We start from the raw sequence: 19,894 nt of genomic DNA, 5'->3' as shown, positions 1-19,894 counted from the left end.
AAAAAAAAAAAAAAGAGGTTAGAGTGGGAGAGAGCCAAAGCATAAGAGACTGTTAAAAACTGAGAACAAACTGAGGGTTGATGGGGGGTGGGAGGGAGGGGAGGGTGGGGGATGGGTATTGAGGAGGGCACCTTTTAGGATGAGCACTGGGTGTTGTATGGAAACCAATTTGACAATAAATTTCATATATTGGAAAAAAAAAGAAATTTCTTCATTAATGTAGAAAGGGATCATTAGAAAACAAGAAACTAAAAGCTGCTTTTGAAAAAACGAGTAAAACTTTTTGTTTCAACATACATTTTTCTAGGGGTGCCTGGGTGGCTCAGTCGGTTGAACGTCCGACTTTGGCTCAGGTCATGATCTCACGGTTCGTGAGTTTGAGCCCGGCGTTGGGCTCTGTGTTGATGGCTCAGAGCCTGGAGCCTGCTTCAGATTCTGTGTCTCCCCCTCTCTCTGCTCCTCCCCCACTTGCACTCTGTCTTTCTCTGTCTCAAAAATAAAATAAACATTAAAAAAAAATTTTTTTTAAAACATATTTTTCTAGCTTTTGTATTAGTGGTCATCGCTATATAGTAAATCACACCAAAATGCGGTGACTTAAAACAATACACATTTACAGTCTCACAGTTTCTGTGAATCACAATTCTGGAAGTGACTTGACTGGGTGGCTCTGACTCAGGGTCTCACACAAGGTTGCAGCCAGGGCTGCAAGATGGCGGCCAGGGCTGCAGTCATCTGAAGGTTTGACTGGGGCTGGAGGATCCACTTTCAAGTTTGTCACTCATATGCCTGGTTGTTAGTCCTGGTTGTTGGCAGAAGGTCCTAACTTCTTGCATTGATCCCTCCATGGGGCTGCCTGTCCTCACAACAAGGCAGCTGGCTTCTTCCAAAATGGGTGATCCAAAAGAAAACAAGACAGAAGCAGCAAGGGCTTTTGTGACCCAACATTGGAAGTCACGCCATGTAATTTCCATAGTGTCCTATTGGTGGCACAGGCCAGCCTTCTTCAATGTGGAAGGGGACTTACAAGGGTGTGAATATAAGGAGGCAAGAATCACAGGGGACAGGGAGGGGCATCAGGAAGACTGGTTACCACACTGCTTGAAACTAACATCAGACCTCAATAAAAAACTGTATTTTATTGGGTGTAAAATAGCATTGACTATGGAATGCCTGGGTGACTCAGTCAGTTGAGCGTCTGACTCTTGATTTCGGCTCAGGTCATGATACCAGGGTCATGGGACTGAGCCCCATGTCAGGCTCCACAGTAAGCATGGAGCCTGCTTAAGATTCTCTCTCTCTCTCTCTCTCTCTCTCTCTCTCTCCCTCTGCTCCTCTCTCCCACTTCCTGCTATCTCTAAAAATAAATAAAATAAAATAAAATAAAATACCATTGACTGTATAAGACACATTTTTGTTTTATGTAACAATAAGAAAGAAAAAATTGGCCAGTATTGGGATAGTCTCCAAATAAAGCTGGTCTACCAAAGGCTATGCCTTCAGTGTAGGGGGAAATGAAAATAAATCTACAATACAAAAAGGAACAGCAGAAGACTCACAAGTCTCAATTTGCACTGGGTGAAGGTGGGGATAAAATAGTCCCTCGAGAATTTGAACCCAAGCAGGTAGGACCTCCCCCAACTGAGACAATTGTAAATAGAACTATCTGCACATCCACTCTTAAGGAACTTGATTTCAATCCAGGATGAATGCGACTGGCAGAGACTTTCTAATTTTAAAGGATGTTAAAATGTAGGAAAATGCGCATATGAAAATTAAGAAAGCCCAGTAAGTCATATCAGTAAAGACTCAGGTAAAATGTACAGAAATAGTTTAGAGTCAGCATTCTTTAGGGCCAGCTGACAAAAATGGAGACTTATTTTTGAAAACAGAACAGAACCTTGGTCCATCTGCTGTGTTCTGTTGGCCAATACTGTGTCCTTTCTCACATCAGTTTCTTAGACTCAGCTAATTACAGAAGCAGAAAATGAAGCAAAAAGTTAAGATGGGAATCCGTGGAAATTGGATGAACTTTGAATTAGACCCACTGAGGTCCAGGCTTTCAGAGCTTTGTGACCTTGAGTGAGTGGCTTTCCCTCTCTGGGTCTCTAGTCTTACGACCTTTGGGTAAGGTCCAGGCAATGATCTACCTTGCAGAATTGTAAGAATTAAATATAAGTATGAAGCATCTAGCATGGTGCCTATCATATTTACTCAACAATGATAGCGAGTTTTATGATTATGACTTACCAGTTTCTACGACTACACTCCTTTTTTGAGATGTCTTTTCAAAGGAGCAAATAGGAGCCCTAGTGGCGAGGGAGGACTACCTTCCTCCTGCTGCTCATTCAGTAACAGCTGTAAATATTGATGGAGTTCTCAGTCTTAATTGCACACGGGTCCTGGACTTAAGTATTATTTCAGCCGCACCACCTACGCAGCCCTGCCTCCTTCCCACGGAACTGTAAAGAGAATGGAGCTGGTCGTCAGGGCTGCTTTACTCCAGCCAAAAGGAGTCCCACTGAGTCTCCATCCTGGAGAAGTCACCTTCATTGATTTGGAGTGAATGGTTCTTCATTCTGCAAACATTTACTAAGTATCTTCTACATTCCAGACTCTAAATCAGGCTGCAAGGACATAGAGATTAATACACGTGGCCAGTGACCTTGAGAGGCTAATAATCCTGTGGAGGAAAGAGCAGGGAGAATGAATCATGACAGGTGAGAAGTCCCATGAGAGATGTAGGTGGAGGTTGTGGGAACAACTAGGACACGTTGACTCCATCTGGGGAGATCAGGGAAGGCTTCAAAGAGGAGGTGATGCCTGGGAAACCTTAAAAGATGAACAGTATTTTGCCACATCGATACTATTGAGGTCTTAGGGATTTAACACTTGACATTCATTTATTTTTTTCCCTTCTCGGGTATGGAATCAATCGAGAAATAACACATAACAGATAGATCAGTGGAGGTCAAATTCTCAGCTTTACTGCTGAGAAAGCCAACTGGAGAACACTCCTCTAGACCTATGGTCAAAAAAGCAGGCCCAAAATGAGTAGCATTTACAGTGGAGAAACCTGAAACACACACCAAGCCAGGTGATCAAGGTCAACATCAGCATAAATCATGTGATAGCAACTACCCGTGATGTGATGGGATGAGAATCACACGTCACCTTGGGGGTCTTCCTCCCCCAAACCCATAACCCCGGTCTAATTGTGAGAAAAACCTCAGACAAATTCCAGTTGAGGGACTTTCTACAAAATACTTAACCCGTCTTCCTCAAAACTGTCAAGGTCATCAAAACAAGGGAAATCTGAGAAACCGCCACAGCCAAGAGGAGCCTGAGAAGACAGGACAAGAAACTTCAGCGTGGTATCCTGGGTGGGCCTGGGGAATAGAAAAGGGACATGAGGTAAAAGCTAAGGAAATCTAAGGGGACTTTCGTTAAGAAAAACGTATCGATTTTCGTTCGTTATTTGTAAAAATTTACCATGCTAACGTAAGATGTTAATGATAGGGGAAAGGATATAGACTATAGGCGCATTTCTGTACTGTGTTCTCAAATTTTCTAAAAGTTAATACTGTTCTAAAAAATAAAGTAATCGGAAAATCGAGGCGGGTGGGTTTCCAGTACCCCCCAGCCCTCCATCCAAGTGTGGACAGCGGGTATATATTTGGGAACTGCAGAGCAGACCCCCTGAGCCAGCACGGCTGCCCAGGACAACCAGGAGCAGAAACTGAATCCCAGAGACCTGAAGGCATTTCATTGGTTGGCCCCACCCAACTGTGGCCCACTGTCTGTGACCCCCCATTCGGGTCATGAAGGTGGCCTCCATGCAGGACCCAGGCATGTTTCCGAAGAGGCCCTGTGGCAAAGCAGTCAGCGCATGGGTGTGGAACGAAGCCATCTGAGGTCAAAGCCCGGGTTTGCCACTTTCTACCTGTGCAACCTTGACAGGTTGCTTACCTTCTCTGAACCTCGGTTTTGTGACCCGTAAGAGGGAATTCCTCTATAGCTTATAGATGCTATAAGCAAGGTAGCTGGAACAGTCCCTGGCATACAGTAAGTGCTCAATAGGTATAAGCTGCTATTGTTACTCTCATGGAAACATAAAGCCAGATGACTGCAAGGTCAGGGTCGGGTGCCCTCCCTGACGTTACAGTCATCTTGGTTGAGGACACCCGGCACCCAGGAAGCAGCCCCTACAATGGCAGGAAGTGAAAGGGGAGGGGGTCAGCATGCAGGGGCTGCAGCCCCGGGTGCACATGGGAAATCGGGTAAGATCAGACTGGAGCACAGCTGGGCTTAGCCACACGCCGGTGAATGCTAGGACTCTGGACTTTTCTAGGGATCGACAGGAACTTTTAAAGCTATGGGAGGCAGATTTTTTCTGGAAAAGGCCAAGGAGTATATACTTCAGGCTTTGTGGGCCAAGGGGCAAAATCAAGGATATTATGTATCCTTGTTATATAACTACAAATAAAAAATATATGTACATACATATATATAAAGTTATGCATATTATATAGACATATAGTAAGTTGCATAACAAGAGATAGCATTTTCCATTAACAAAAATGGATTCCAAGAAAAATCGCTGGAACAGCTCTTTTTGAACACGAAATAGCTATTTGAAAACAACCATTAGGTGAGTCTAGTGCAGTTAAATAGCCAAATTCCACCCCATCTCAATCTCCAACCCCCTGTAAGCATGAATTTAAAAATGAAAACAAGCAAGGTAAATTGTGGAGTTCTTTGGTCTACAAGGTCAGCGAAACCCCCCCATCCCCTAATGAGTTGGAACCCATTGCCTCAGATTCACTCTCCTACTCTCCCGCGCCCTGTGTAATTTGAAGCCTTTGGAATAGCCGGTAATAAAAAATAAAATGAAGTGTCCTCGTATGGCAGCAGGGGAGGAACCCCAAATGCTGCTGAGTTACAACTGCATCACTACAATTTATAATGCACCAAACGGTGGGCATTTATTTTTGAGAGAGAGAGAGAGAGAGAGGAACTGCTGGGCTGTTACGGCAGAAAGCAGCCGTAGACCATACGTGGGCAAATGGGCATGGCCGTGTTCCAATAAAACTTTATTTGTGGATACTGAAATTTGAATTTCATATACTTTTCACATGTTGTGAAATGTCATTCTTCTCTTCATCCCCGCCACCACCCCCCCAGCCCCCCGCCAGTCATTTGAAAATGGAAACACTATGCTTAGCTTCAGGACCCTATGAAAACAGACATCAGGCTAGATTCTGCTCACGGACCAGCTTACCCTCTCCTGGGTTGTTTTTTTTTAATTATTTTTATTTATCTTATTTTATTGAAATATAGTTGACACGCAATGCCTTTTATACCCGTGATGCCCACGCCTGTTTTAAAGGCTGGTCCTAAATAAACGCTGAATCTTATCAACTCATCAGCAAGCAAACACATCTAAAACCTCTTCCCTCCATGTTCTAGGGCTGATGGGCTCTCTGTCTCCAGAGCTCGGGAAACCCCTGCAGGGTTTCCTCTGACTCACCCTCTTTCTGGTAACATTTGCGGCATTTTACCCTCCCTTTCATAGCAGGTGCTGTCTCAGATGGCAGCAGAATGAAACTCAGAAAAATTCTCATCACTCTAAACTGAGGGCATCCCCGGCTCCTAGTACCATTAAGAAAGAACTACTTTTAGCCTCATGACTATTGCCGGAACTTAATGAGCTCAATTCAGTTGCTAGAACTCACTTCTACAGCATCCCCCAGCTATGCAAGGTGTTAATGCTAGATGGAAGCCTCCCAGCCTCCAGGAAAGGGACGTACAATGTGCTTGAAAGTGACATGAAGACAAAAGGATATGAAACACTAAAGAAACAATATGTCCACAGTTAAATAGTCTTTGATTTGTTATCGAGTTTGTTTGTACATTGAAAGGAGTTTTGAGGGGTGCTTGGGTGGCTCAGTCGGTTAAGCATCCAACTTCAGCTCAGGTCATGATCTCACGGGTCATGAGTTCAAGCCCCGCATTGGGCTTTCTGCTAACAGTGCAAAGCCTGCTTGGGATCCTCTGTCTCCCTCTCTCTCTGCCCCTGCCCCACTGGCACATGCTCATGCATGCTCTCTCTCTCTCTCTCTCTCTCTCTCTCTCTCTCAAAAATAAATAAACATTAAAAAGAAAGAAGTTTTAAAATGAGTAAGAATAACCATAGGTGCCACCATTCACAAGTTGGTGTAGAATGAGGCATGGGTGCTGAATGAAATGGGGAGAGAACAGAAAATAAGAAGAGAGACTGGAGCACAGTCTCTTAGTGTCTCCTTAGTCAGTGCTGAGCCTCAGAACCGTCCTGGGGTGAGGACTCAGCTCCTTTGACGGAAAAGAAGACAAGTCCGCAAAGGCCAGTGGGTCTGCCAAGTTTCTATAGCTGGCAGGTGGACCTCATTGTCGCAGGCTGGCAAGGACAGATCAGACAGACTTCTATGAATGAACTGGCTGAAATCACAGGGTTTACCTCGGTTTGCACTGACAGTCTCAAGTTCCTCCTCGAAGTGGGCATTCGGTTGGGTGTCCCATATAGTCTCGTGTACATTTTTGTCCAGTGTAACCGACAGCATCCTCTATGCTCTCAATGGCGTCCGGCTGAACATAGATTAAATGGTCACCCTACTATTTGGCTTGTTAATGGAAGCAAAGAACTTAAGGTTCTGGACATGTCTGAGAGTAACTGCCAGGCGTCAGGGACAAAGAAGAGGGAAGGTGTCCCCAGGCCCACTGGGATGGCCCGAAGCATGTGTTCCTCACGCATTTGTTTACTTCATCCAGCTCTCGCCCAAAGTATTGGTCAAGTTCAAAGAGTCTTGTTTTACACTCTGCAGCCATTTTCTTCATGCAGGCAAAGCTCATAGCTTGTGTCCAGACAAACCAGTTCCAGAGCAAAAGCAGACCAAGCGCAGACAACACCTTTCAGCACACCGGAACCTGCCCCTTGGAACAGCCCAGACCCTTCAAGCAATCCTGGAGAGCAGTGACACCAAAGCCCGAAAACCCTTCCGCCCTTGAAGTTCTGGCTTGACGTTGGGTGCTCTTGGGGAAACAAAGATTAGAAATGTTTGGTGTTGAACATACTTGGTGTTGAACAACAAGTACCTAAGTCCAGAAAGGAGAGAGTTAAAGGTAAACATTAAATAGTCCCCAGAAATACTCAGGTGATTACAAAGCCTCCTGACATTCAGTCAATAAAGGGAGGAGAGATGGTGGATGATGCTGTTTTGAGCAGGTTTCCCGAAGTGTGAACCGAGGACTTCCTAGGGTGAGTGGAAAGACAGATTCCCGATCTCCATCCTGGAATCCGAGAGCGAGGTCAGAGGCTACACCCATAAAGACCCCAGGCTATTCCAATACGCAACACATGCTTGAAAGAAACTGATTTAGAAACATATTTCAGTACATATACTCTGACCATTCTCTTTGTACAGTTCACACTACCTTGTGCTTGCTTAATGGGACTTTTTCCTGAGATTCCCTAAAGTCAGATTTCAATTAATGATGGAAAGAATCAATCGATCAATCGAAAAGGGGCAAAGGGGAGGAAGGGAGGAAGGACTCAATCATGTGAACATCAGTCTCTTAAAGAACTTAAAGCTGCTCTATAATGAACAGCCCCCTGCCCCTTAGATAACACAGCTGACTGGGCTCACAGGATTCAGAAGGTTCCCGTTGTAGGGTCCTGGTGGGTTACAGGCCTGATCTCTCAGGGGCCTGGCCTTCTGCTTGTCCTGTTTGCTACAATATGCCGTCGGACATCTTTTTCTACTCATGCCATGATACAGGAAAGATTGGGAAGCACGGAAGTTATTTCGCCACAGACGTATATGTTAGCCTTCATGATTTTGCGCCAATTCTAATGTGTGGGGGGTGGGCACAGGGACTCCCCACTGACAAGCAACTGTCCCACAACAGCTGTGTGTTATAGAATTCAACTCAATTCTGATGCTATCCACCCAGAGATAGCATCAGATCCCACAGGTTAAGGACTCAGTCCACAACACTGCCCCCCATACCCCACCCCCCCTACACACACATGCACTTCAAATGCCAATTGCAAGCCCGGGTGGCCACCTGTGCTTCTAAGTGACTGGCCATGGATTGGAACTTCCAATGACGCCCTCCTTAGATCCTACTCATTCGCTAGAGTGGCTCACAAAACTCAGAGAAACATTTCACTTGGTAGATTAACAGTGTACCATAAAAGGATGCGACTTAGGAACGGCCAGATGGAAGAGGGGCATAGGGCAAGGGAAGGGAAAAAGGGCACAGCTTTCAGGCCCTCTCTGGGCACCATTCTCCCTGCATCCTCCTGTGTCCACCAATCCAGAAGATTTCCAAACCCTGTCCTTCAGGTTTGTAGAGAGGCTTCATTTTGTAGATGCAACTGATTAAATCCTTGGCCATTAATGATCGACTCAACTGTGAGCCCCTCTCCCGTCCCTGAGGTTAGGGGGTGGGACTGAAAATTCTAACCCTGGAATCGCAGGGTTGGCCTCTCTGGCCAGCAGCCCCCATCCTTCTGGTTCTCTGGTGGGGGAGGGGAGTGCTTTCCAAAGCCACCTCATCAATAGAACAAGAGATGCCTGTATTGCCCTCATCACTTAGGAAATTGCAAGGGTTTTAGGAGCTCTGTGCCCCAAACAGGGATGAAAACCAAATGTATAATTTTTATTATAAATCACAATATCACACCTCCTTCACCGGTCGCTTTCGGGTGGAAAGTGCCCTCAGCGTGCTTGCCACCGAGCGGGGCAGGGAAGCAACGTTGTCCTGGCCGCACGTGTTTTTTTGTCAAAGTCCAGCCATCAACACAAGCCTGGTTTATCACCAGAACAGATGGAAGGCTGCGTGCCTGCTCTGCATGCTCACTTCAGAAAAGGCTGAAGCCCACAGCGCTAATCTGACCTGAATACCTCGGCTCTCGGGCCTCTCTCCTCTCCCCCTGCTTTCCTGCCGAGTTAACTTCTCCGGGGCCATGTTTCCTGGAGGCTTCCGCCGGGTCAGCAATAAAAAGGAAAGGGCGGGGGCGGAATCCCAGTGGAGAGAACGAGAAGAATGGACAGTGCCAGGGCCGAGTGGCTGGTTTTGCCCCCGGCCCGTGCTTTTCTGCAGGTCCGTCTCCTCGGAAGATCCGAGAAGCCAGTTCACGGCAAAACCTTTTAGGTCTCTGCAAACCGTGCAGCCCCGGGAGAGAAAATGGATGTGCTTGTTTGTTTTGTTTTGTTTTGCCCCCTCAAGAGAATCACTTGGAGACCAATTTGCCCTTTTGGGACGCCGAAGGGTGACTCTAGAAGAAGTGCGAGGCTATATTTAACCTCAAACCCAAGGCCAAACCCTAGCTGCCGCCGGGGTTGGCTGTTCAGCCTAGGAATCAGCTGGGATTGGCCTAACCGCTCACCCGCCACGGGGTCAAGCTAGGCCAGGCCTGGTGGGAGCCCGCTGAAGGATCTTTATTGATAGCGATGCTACAGACGCTCCTTTTTCCAGAATGAGGGCCACGGCAGGCTAGCACACATGCCCCGGCCTGTTGTGTTTCCCCTGGGGACTGAGAAAGAAAGCCATATGCTAACTTTCTGTGGGCTTCCATCGCAGAGGCAGAACATATGTCAGGGGAGTTGTGGAGAAGCTTCCCGTTAGCACAGCCTTTGTCCATACACTTTTTGGAGCACAAAAGCCCTCATTAATTCAGCGCACCTCCTCACACCCGCCAGACACCAGCCAGCCCCTTGGTGATTCTAGCAGTCTCTTTGTTGACTGGAGAAGACTGTGGGCCTTTCTTCATACCTTCCAGACAGCGAGGGCCAAATGTTACCTATCACCATGGGCAACAGCCTAAAAATATGGGCTATACCTATATCAGTTGTTTATATATATATATGTATATATATACATATATATATATAAGTTATTTGTAAAAAAAAAAAAAAAAAAAGAATTTTCTCTGAGTGATGAAAATTGCCAACGGTCAAGCGGTGATGTCTGCCCGCTCACGTCTCTACAAGAGGAGGCATCCACATCCACATGATAAAACCCTCACTCAGATAAATGTAGATCTGTATTGTTGGATTGGTTTAAGAATGCTATGACTGTGCGAAAAAAAGACGAGAAGGAGAAGTGCCCAAAATGTTACTGTGTGGTACAACGATAAGTTGTTTTTCTCCCTCTTCCTCTTGGACATATTTTCCAATATTCTAAGAAAAAGCATTTGGTACCTTTATCATCAGAAAAAGGGAGCTGTGTTGTCCCGGCCCTGGGATAGCTGCAGACTCTACAATGCGAATCCGTTAACTTAGTGGTAGGTTCCTTTTTAGGGGTGGGGGAGGGCGGGCACGGAGGCGTCGCTTCACGGATCCTGAGGCTGGAGTCCAACATCAGGAAGTCTCCCACCACGTGGGTGGAGCTGCCCTCCCTCGGGAACCCTAAACCTACCTGGCCCTGGAGCCAGTATGGACGCAGAGGCTGGCAAGGTGTCCCCCAGCCCCGTTTCTAAATCCTGTTAAAGGCAGGCTTCCGGAAACCTTCTTCAAAGTTTGAGAACCTCAACTTTAACGAGAGCTACCATCAACCATCCCGTCTTGGCGAAGCAGTCTGCGAACAAGATTTGAAGAGAAAGAAAGGGAGACGGATGGGCTGCCTTTGGCCCATCTGACTCTGTGTCTCTGGCCCACAAACGTGGCCGTCGTCAGAAATTATCGTGGGGCTTACCCCAGACCGGTTTAGCAAGTCATTTCTCCCAACTGTGGTTGCCTTGAGCACACACACTGGAGACGGCGGGCAGAGTGAGTGTTTGGACCTTTCTGGGTCGATGTGTTAAACCACGTATGTTTCAAATAGGAAGCTAATGAGAATTTGCCCTCTTGCCAACTCCCGGCATTGGGCTTTAACAGCACAGACTGGACGGAGGAATATTCTAGATACTTGGTGCAGTAGAAATGGTCACTCGCTCTTTATTCCAACATTTTGCTAAGGACTTTCATATATTACAGTCATCCTGAACAGATTATAAGCAGATTTTCCCAGACCCCCTGCAACTAGTGTTTCCTAAGGGATTGGGATTTGCCATTCAAATGCACTCATGCAGCCTTGAATAAGGGACTGAGTTAAGTGGGGAGGGAAGCAGGGTTCACAGGCACGGTTTAGTTTTGCAGCCGACAGGCTTGATGGTAGGTTTTGATCCCAGGACCAAGGCCGGGACAGTGTGTCCCTGGAACCAGCCTTTGCAATGGCTACTTCCTGATCCTTGGAGTATGACTAAGGGATAGGCCCTGGAGCCTTGCATTTGTTACGGTGGTTTACCAATTGCCCGGATTCCTGAAGTTCACTTAGTGTCGCTGTCCTGTGCACACATTCTCCTGTGACCCATTCCTGGGGGCCCAGCCTAGAATCCCACTCCTTTAGCTCCAACAATTCTGTAAGCAGCTAATGCCCTGCATTAAATCCCTTTCTACATAAAATAACTATAGTGGACTCTGAGTGCAACTGAACCCCAACTTTCAGTAGAGATATGCTGAAGGCCCGCAGTATGCCAGGCTCTGTGCTACCCGTGAGAGTATAGACATGAATTCATCTGTATTGAGCACCTCCTATGGTGCCACAGATCACTCTGAGAGCCCTTTCCTTTAAGACCTTATTGGTGATAATTACATTTGGACACCCGTGAAAATAGTGACAGATGGTACATTATGATGCAACCAGTTAGGGCTATAACAGGAGATCTAAATAAAGTTATGGAGGAGCAGAAAAGACAGAGCAAGAGTTGGATAAGCCTTCAGAAATGGGGTTCTACACCCCCTCAAGGGAACACTTCTATCAACTGCTCCTAGGCCTGCTTCGTTCTCTGCTTGTCCACCTGCTGGGGCTTACCACCCTTCACTCCAGCCAGGTTGGTCTTCTCCTGATTTCTCACCTCTCTGTCTCTGCTCATGTGACTCCCCAACACTGTGAGTGTTCCTCTTTGCCCACCAGAATTTCATTCCTCGTTCTCTGAATTCCTACAGCCCTTGGGGGCCACACTCAGAGTTTTGCGCTCGGTCCCTGCCATGCGGGGCCTAGATAGTAACTGTCACCGATCTGCTTACTCAGCCTCACCGGCCCTTGGAAACAAGGGACAATTCACTAAGTGTGTGACAGTCGCTGGATAGGCAGCTAGATGAATTTCATTTGTGAGTGGCCCCCGCTGAGTCATTCACCTGCTCGTTCTCAGGGCCCTCAACCTTGCTGTCCTGAAATGACACCCACAGAAATAGGAGTTCAGGAAAGATGCAGGGACCAGTTGAAGGGTGCAGAGAGGACAAGAGAGGCAGGGAAAGGGGAGGGTCATACACAAGAAGTCAAATGCAAAAGCGAAAGGAAAAAAATACTTTGCGACTGGCTGGCTCAATCGGAAGAGCATGCGACTCTTGATCTCAGGGTGGTGAGCTTGAGTCCCACGTTGCGTGTAAAGCTTACTCTAAAAAAAAAAAAATAAACTAAAAAAGAAACCTTGCCTTAGGCTAGACAATACTTTTCTGTCTTCATTTGGCAATATTTCCATTCTAGATGGTACCAGTTTGACTTTCTAAGTACCCATTCTATGAGTCACGTTCGATTCTTTTGATGCTCACATAAGGGTAACAACAGAGTCCAAGTTCCCAAGAATGCTCCCAAATGAAAAACCCCAGCCTGTCATTTGCAACCCCCATCGGCTACGGCTGCACAAGCCACTGGAAGTTTCCAGGCATTTGCTAGAGTTCTATCATCCCGGTACCAAAAACAAAACACTGTCCATGCTTTTCTGTCCGCCATAACGCAGGAAAACCAACGCGCCTCTCTTCTTCTTGTGAGCTCAGAAAAATAAAATGTTTCTCCTGAGGACAAACCGGGATTTGGAAGGCTTTGCAGTATTTTTTTAATTTACGCACCTTCACATATCCCCGTACAGAGCAGTACACTTGAACAATGAAAAGGTCTCGTGGGCAGCAGACCCGCATAGAGTATGAGCATGGGTAAATACCAACCAGCACATGGAGATACATGGGTGTTAAATGGGTCCAAGATGTTTGAACTTGGGACTCCGAGGCCCTTGCTTTCAACACACAGACTCTTGCTCATGCTGTTGTGATTCTTCCCCGGGGAATCTTCCTAGACATCATTTATTCTAGACGCTCCCAAGACAGAAATAACTCCCTCGATGTTGGGTACGCCAGGAAGGCATCCCCTAACTCTTTGAGGCCACTGGAGACTTATTTATCACATGTTGCTGACGATTGCTCTTGAGAGTTGTATTCACGCACCAAAGGTGAGGTGGGACCCGTCCCCGCACGCACACTGGGCCCTGCCCACCAGCCCCCTTCAGATCACCGGCACGCCTCCCCTGACCCAGCACTGGGGGTTCTCAGAGTCAGTGCAGGCAGCTATTTCCCTCATTTGTCAAATGACAAAAAGAAACAAAACAAACCAACCACCACCACCAAAACCTAGGCCCAGATGGCGTTAATACCCCAGCCAAGGCCACACTGCCGGATAAATTCCAGACCCTCAAGTTCGTCAGGGGTTCCCCGTTTGGATAAAGTCCAAACAGCTTAACAGTGCACAGGAAGCTCGTTGTGACCTGACTATCCAGCTCCAGCCCTTCTGACTCTTGCTGACTCCTCCAACCCTGCTGAAGTCGCTGACGTCTGAGACTCACGGTGCCCGTTGTCAGTCAGACGCTCGCTAGAACATCCTTCTCCAGCGTCCAGCCCTACCGCCTCCTATGCCTTCTCCTGGCTCATTCCCACTCATCTTTTGAGTCTCAGCACCTCATTCACTCCATCAGTTAATCCACAGGCGTTCTGCTAGTTCTTACCCCACACACACCACGGCAGGTGCCGAGGATACGGCAGTGAACAAGCGAACCTGGTCCCCACCCACCCGGAGTTTGTGGCCCAGTGAAGAGACACAAACAGGCAGTAATAAGATTCTGAGATGCGGTGTGACAGGCTGTGTATTCAGGGTTCTCCAGAGAAACAGAACCAATAGGCAATAGAAGATGTGTGTGTGTGTGTGTGTGTGTGTGTGTGTGTGTGTAAAGAGATCTACTATAAGTAATCGGCTCATGGAGCCAATTGATTACGGAAGTGGGCAAGTCTGAAAATCTGCAGGGTGTGTTGTCAAGCTAGAGACCCATGAGAGCTAATAGCATTGTTGTTGTCCAAGTCTGAAAGCCGGAGAACAGGAGAGCCAATGGTATGGTTGCAGGCCAACGGCCAGCAGGCTAGAGATCCACAAAGAGCCAGAATTTCAGTTCGCATCCAAAGGCAGAAAAAAACCCAAGTCCCAGTCCCAAGGCAGTCAGGCAGAAGGAATTTTCCTTTACCTGGGGGAGGACCGGCTTTTTTTTTTTTTTTTTTTTTTTTTTTCTGTTCGGGCCTTCACTTGATTGGGTGGGGCCCACCCACACAAGGGAGGGCAATCTGCTTTACTTAATCTACCAATTTAAACGCTAACCCCGTCTAAAAACACCTTTGCAGAAATACCCAGAGTGATGCTTGACCTAATATCCGAGCACCCCTTGGTCCAGTCGTGTTGATACAAAAAAGTAACCATCACGGTCCTTATCATATCATAATGCCTGTTGGCTTGCCTGCCTCTCCCGCTAGCCCGTAAACTGCTCAATGTTCCTACAGTGCTGTTAAGACCTTGCTCTGAAGTCACACCAACTAGGTTAATGTCCCAGCTTTCCTACTCTTAGCTGGATTCCTAGTCAAGTTCTCTAACAACCCTGAGGCTCAGTTTTATTTGTGAAAAGGGATAGCGATAGTTCCTACCAGTCTCACAAGAAAGTCATAAGGATTAAACAAAGTGATACATGGGAGGGGCACCTGGGGGGCTCAGTCGGCTGGGCGTCCAACTCGGTTTTGGCTCAGGTCATGATCCCACGGTTCGTGGATTCGAGCCCCACGTCGGGCTCTGGGCTGGCAGCACGGAGCCTGCGTAAGATTCTCTCTCTCTCTCTGCCCCTTTCCTGTTCATGCTCTCGCTTTCAAAATAAATAAACATTTTAAAAAGTAATACATGGGAAGTGCTTACTGCTGTGCTGGTCCATAGTGGGTCCTCAGAAAATAGGGGCCATTTCTATCATTTCGTGGCTGAGCTCCAACAGCCAGCAGAACTTCCTGCATGTGACAGGCTCTCGATTGGACTTGCTCGGCAACCCCCTGCTTCCCATTTCTTGACAGGCCAGCAAGTCTGTGCCCAAGAGCATCTAAGGCCCTAACGTTGCATAGTTCCCTCCAGACAGGTGCAGCAAGAGGGGAGAGTGTCTGATCTCGTCTGAAGGAAGATGATGACAAGATAGACAGATATTTGTGTGAGACTGGAGTGCCCGGAGAAGCTAGACCAGGAACTATTCCCAACAGGTGATGAACGTGTTGTCTGGAGTGATTGGCCCCGTCCAGCTAAGATCTTCAGTTAACAGCAAGACTGGCTTCAATCAGGCAGTTGATGTTCAGCCAATCACTTTTTTTTTCTTTAAGACAGAGAGAGACAGAGCATGAGTGGGGATGGGGCAGAAAGAGAGGGAGACACAGAATCCGAAGCAGGCTCCAGGCTCCGAGCCGGCAGCACAGAGCCCGACGGGCGGCTCGAACCCACGGACTGTGAGATCATGACCGGAGCTGAAGTCGGACGCTCAACCGACTGAGCCACCCAGGTGCCCCTGGCCAATCACTTTTGAAAGGAGGAGACCTCAGGATGGTCCACTAGTCAAACATTTGATTTCCACTTCAAGGAGAAATAGTAGTCAGCGGAATGACTCAACACTGGGCAATTTCATCTTTTTCCATCAGTAAGAATGTTTCCGTCTTCCTCAAGGGCTTTAGAACCAGTTCCTCGTTAGGGTTAGGGTTAGGGTTAAGGTTAGGGAACTCAGTGGTGTGATAGTGTCTCCTACCATGATCTTCCACCTGTGGCCACGGAATGAGTCCAGGATGGGATCACCAGGCTCTGCCTCCCATTACTCTGTATCACAGTCACTGCACCTGTAAAAAAAATGGGGACAATCACCTTCCCTATACTTCAGGGTGATATCTTGTGATATGACATCTGTACCGATTAGGCGCTACTCGTGAAAAGGGTAGGAAGAGTACACGGTGTTACACATATACACGGCGGTAGCATTCCCTGGGAGGAATTCAGCCCGAAGGCCTTGAACAACCAAAACTAATTCTTACATGGGAATAAGTGTAAAGTGGGAGATATAACTTGTCACAGCATGTAAATCAACAACCGTGTAGTAAGGCTTTAAGAAATTATCTGGCATTATCTCTAGTATTTCAGCGAGCTCTCTTCCTTCCGAAGCTAATAGCATCGTGTATCCTGTGTGCTCGGCCCTCATCATAGCTTTTTGTTCCTATTTTTCATTCCAACCCATCCTTCAGCACTAACACCACCAACTACATGAGCTAAAGATAAACAGATAAGCTATAAAAAAGATGCTGAATTAAAAAAAAAAAAGATGTTAAATGATAACCGCAGTAAATGTTAAAATAACAGCACTGTGGCCCCCAACATCAGTCTGGCTGGGGGCCGTGGGCATATACCACAGTGAAGTTTGGAATTGGCAATTTGTTTTTCAGCTACAGGGCACTGCCTCAGGAGCAGAGCGTAAACACAGCTTACAGTTCGACAAGCCCAGTATGAAAGATGGGTGCTGTGGGTTGAACTGTGTCTCCCTTAAAAGATTTTGAAGTCCTAGCCCCGACCCCATACCTGTGTATATGACCGTATTTGGAAATAGCATATTTGCAGAAGGTCAAGGTATGGTAAAGTCGTTAGGGTCGGCCCTAATCCAATGACTGGTATTCTTCTAAGAAGGGGAAATTTGGACACAGAGACAGACAGACATAGAAAGAAGACAATGACAATGTAGACACACGGGGAGAAGACGGCCATCTACAAGCTACGGGACACCTTGGGCTCCCAGAAGCTAGGAAATATTCTCCTTCACACGCCTCAGGAGAAACCAACATTGCCAACACCTTGATCTTGGCCTTCTGGCCTAATGAACTAAGTAAGAGAGAATATGTTTCTGTTTAAGGCATCCAGTTTGCAGCAGCCCTAGCGAACTAATGTATTAAACTTACTTTTAATTCTTTTGGGGGGATTCTCCTCCATAAGGTAGTATTTCATCAATTATTTAAATGTCATACTGGAACCCCCGGGGTGGCTCAGTCGGTTAAGCGTCCGACTTCGGCTCAGGTCATGATCTCACCGTTTGTGGGTTCGAGTCCCGCATCGGGCTCTGTGCTGGCAGCTCGGAGCCTGGAGCCCGCTTCAGAGTCTGTGTTTCCCTCTCCCTCTGCCCTTCCCCTGCTCACGCTGTGTCTCCCTCCCTCTCTCAAAAATAAATAAACATTAAAAAAAAGGTTTTAAACAAAACAAAAAATGCTGAAGTTTCCCAGAGAAGAGAGGTTCTGCCTCAAGGCTACAGCACTAACTCTTGCTTGGGTTCCCAGCCTGGCATTCTGTCCAACAGGTTTTGAACTTGCCAGCCTCTACAACACATAAATAAATTCCTTAAAATGATAAATTATACACACACACACACACACACGTCGAAATACACATACACATAGACATACACATAGACACCTATGCATATACAGATACACGCACACGTGTATTTATGTGTCCTTGGTTCTGTTTCTCCAAAGGGCCCTGACTGAAACGATATTTGAAAATCACAGGATTAAGCGTTGAAGATCTAGATCTGAGCCCCAGATCCATCCTGTACCGTCTCTGGGAAGTTCAGAAATTTCTGGGAAGGCCTAACACCTCTTCAGAAATTCTCCTCGAGCTTTAAATCCCTCATCTACAAAGCAACAATACAAAAATTTTTTTTTTCTGAATAATCCTGCTTGCCTCACCTACTCGATAGAGTTGATGTGAATACCAAATGAAAACACGTTTTAAACACTAGAATGCCACGCTGATACCCGTTATTAAATTCCAAGGGCATATTTCTTACCGATGTCAGGCATCTATTTCTTTTCTTTCAGACCTTGCAAAATGGGACACTAAAGGAAGGCGCTCAGCTTCAGCTGGAAAAGAATAAAGACAGGGTGGCCTGAGGTCACTGAGAGTCAGTTCGAGGGGGTAATCAATACGCCGCCACCGGGGCTGTCCTGGCAGGTGGCTTGGGGAGGACAGAGGAAGACAGACAGCACCTGTATGCCCGCTGTTGGCATGGAGACAGAGGGAAGAAGCTCTTTCCCATCAGTTGGCCCATCTCTTAGGAGACACACGAGCAGGAAAGCGAACAGGCGTTGTGGCTGCTGTCGGTCCCCGGTGTCCCAGGCTGCTGTCCCCGGTGACACAGAGCCTGTGTGGGGTGTCCCCAAGCACCGCCGAGCAGGCCACCGTGTGATGTCAGAGGCGGGGAGGGAACCGCCTGACCTACCCCGGAGCAAGACATGGGCCTTTGGACAGGTGTGTGGCATCTTCACAGGAGGCCTGGTGTCACCTCGGAGGAGCGCCGCCGAGCTGGTGCCTCCCTGGGGGTTAGCGGACTGAAAAGTGGCCAGAGAGGGGAGGGGAGTGCGGAATGCGGGCCCAGCTACGCACAGTGTGTGCTCGTGAGCCAGCGTCCGTGGCGGGCATGCGGGATGGGAGAGTGTGGACACGCCAGCTGGGAAACTGGCAAACAGCGCCTCTCCTGGCCGTGCCTGGGACTCGCTCCAGTGTCCTCCCTGTCCACGCAGATGGCAAACTGCTGGTTTCGTGGGGCTCCTCCGGTTGCCCCCGGTGACTTTCCCTTTGCTCCTACGCCCCCCGGGGGGGGGGGGGGGTTGCAGAGAGCTCGGCCGCCACCGTCTCCGCCTTCCCGAACCCTCCACGCCTACCACTTCTCTTCCCGCGTCCTTCCCAAAGCCAGATGACGCCGCACCTGTAGGGCCACAGGGCCATTTAGAATTTCCCCGGTCTCCCGGGATGCCAGGTTTTATCCGGGCCAACAGACTTTCTGAGAACAAAATCCTTTCTTCGCAGATTCAGCAGAGCCAACCCATTCCTCTAACATTGTAACTCTAACTTTAAAACGGGTCCAGGGTGACTGCTGTGAGCTTGTTCGAAGCCCCACTGCCTACGGCCAGGGATTTCCTCGTTTTCTCGGAGCTCCTTACCAGACATTGTCATCATAAAGATGGATCTCGTACTTGGCCCCTCGAGACCTGTCACACTTCTATATTTTCAAGACTGTTGTGTGTTAATATTTTCTTTGTCTTCCAGGATTACCTCCGTTCCCCATATGTTCTCCACCCCCCAGAGTGTCGTAAAAATCAAAAGCCTTAATCAGCTTGCACCATTACTATGCCAAGTAGTTCGTGGGCGTTTATGGCTACCTTTCCAACGAGCACCTCGTCTCCCATTTGTCCCCATAACAGCATCTGCGCTGGAGCTCCGCTCCCTAGAGGCACAAGACAGTTCCCAGGCTGCCCCCCTGCCCAGGCCACAGTCGGGTTTCTGGAAGTGGGGTAAGCCTCCCTCTATTAGAACTCTATAGAATTCTTCAGATATACGCGATACACATCTGAGCGCAGGCAAGAAGTTCTGTACGTAAAGAAACGATAAAGGTTTGTGCAAGCATGTCAAAAGGAAGGAAGGAAAGAAGGGAGGGAGGGAGGAAATCAGTCATCCTGGACTATCGGGCAGAAAGGGGAGGTGACAGCTTCTGTGCTTCTCCAGAAGCACATTTGATGATATCTAGTAAGTGTAAAGGCACGGAGAGCCTCCTTCCCAGCAGTCCTCAGGCCAGGGCCGGGCACGCTGCCGACAAGATGGCCAAATCCAGCGGGCACAGCTCTCGAGTTAGAAATGGTTTTTACGTTTTTACAAAGTTGGAAAG

Source organism: Panthera uncia (genome assembly GCF_023721935.1).
Source record: "Panthera uncia isolate 11264 chromosome B2 unlocalized genomic scaffold, Puncia_PCG_1.0 HiC_scaffold_24, whole genome shotgun sequence".
Classification (NCBI taxonomy): domain Eukaryota; kingdom Metazoa; phylum Chordata; class Mammalia; order Carnivora; family Felidae; genus Panthera; species Panthera uncia.
This window is presented reverse-complemented; position numbering follows the sequence as displayed.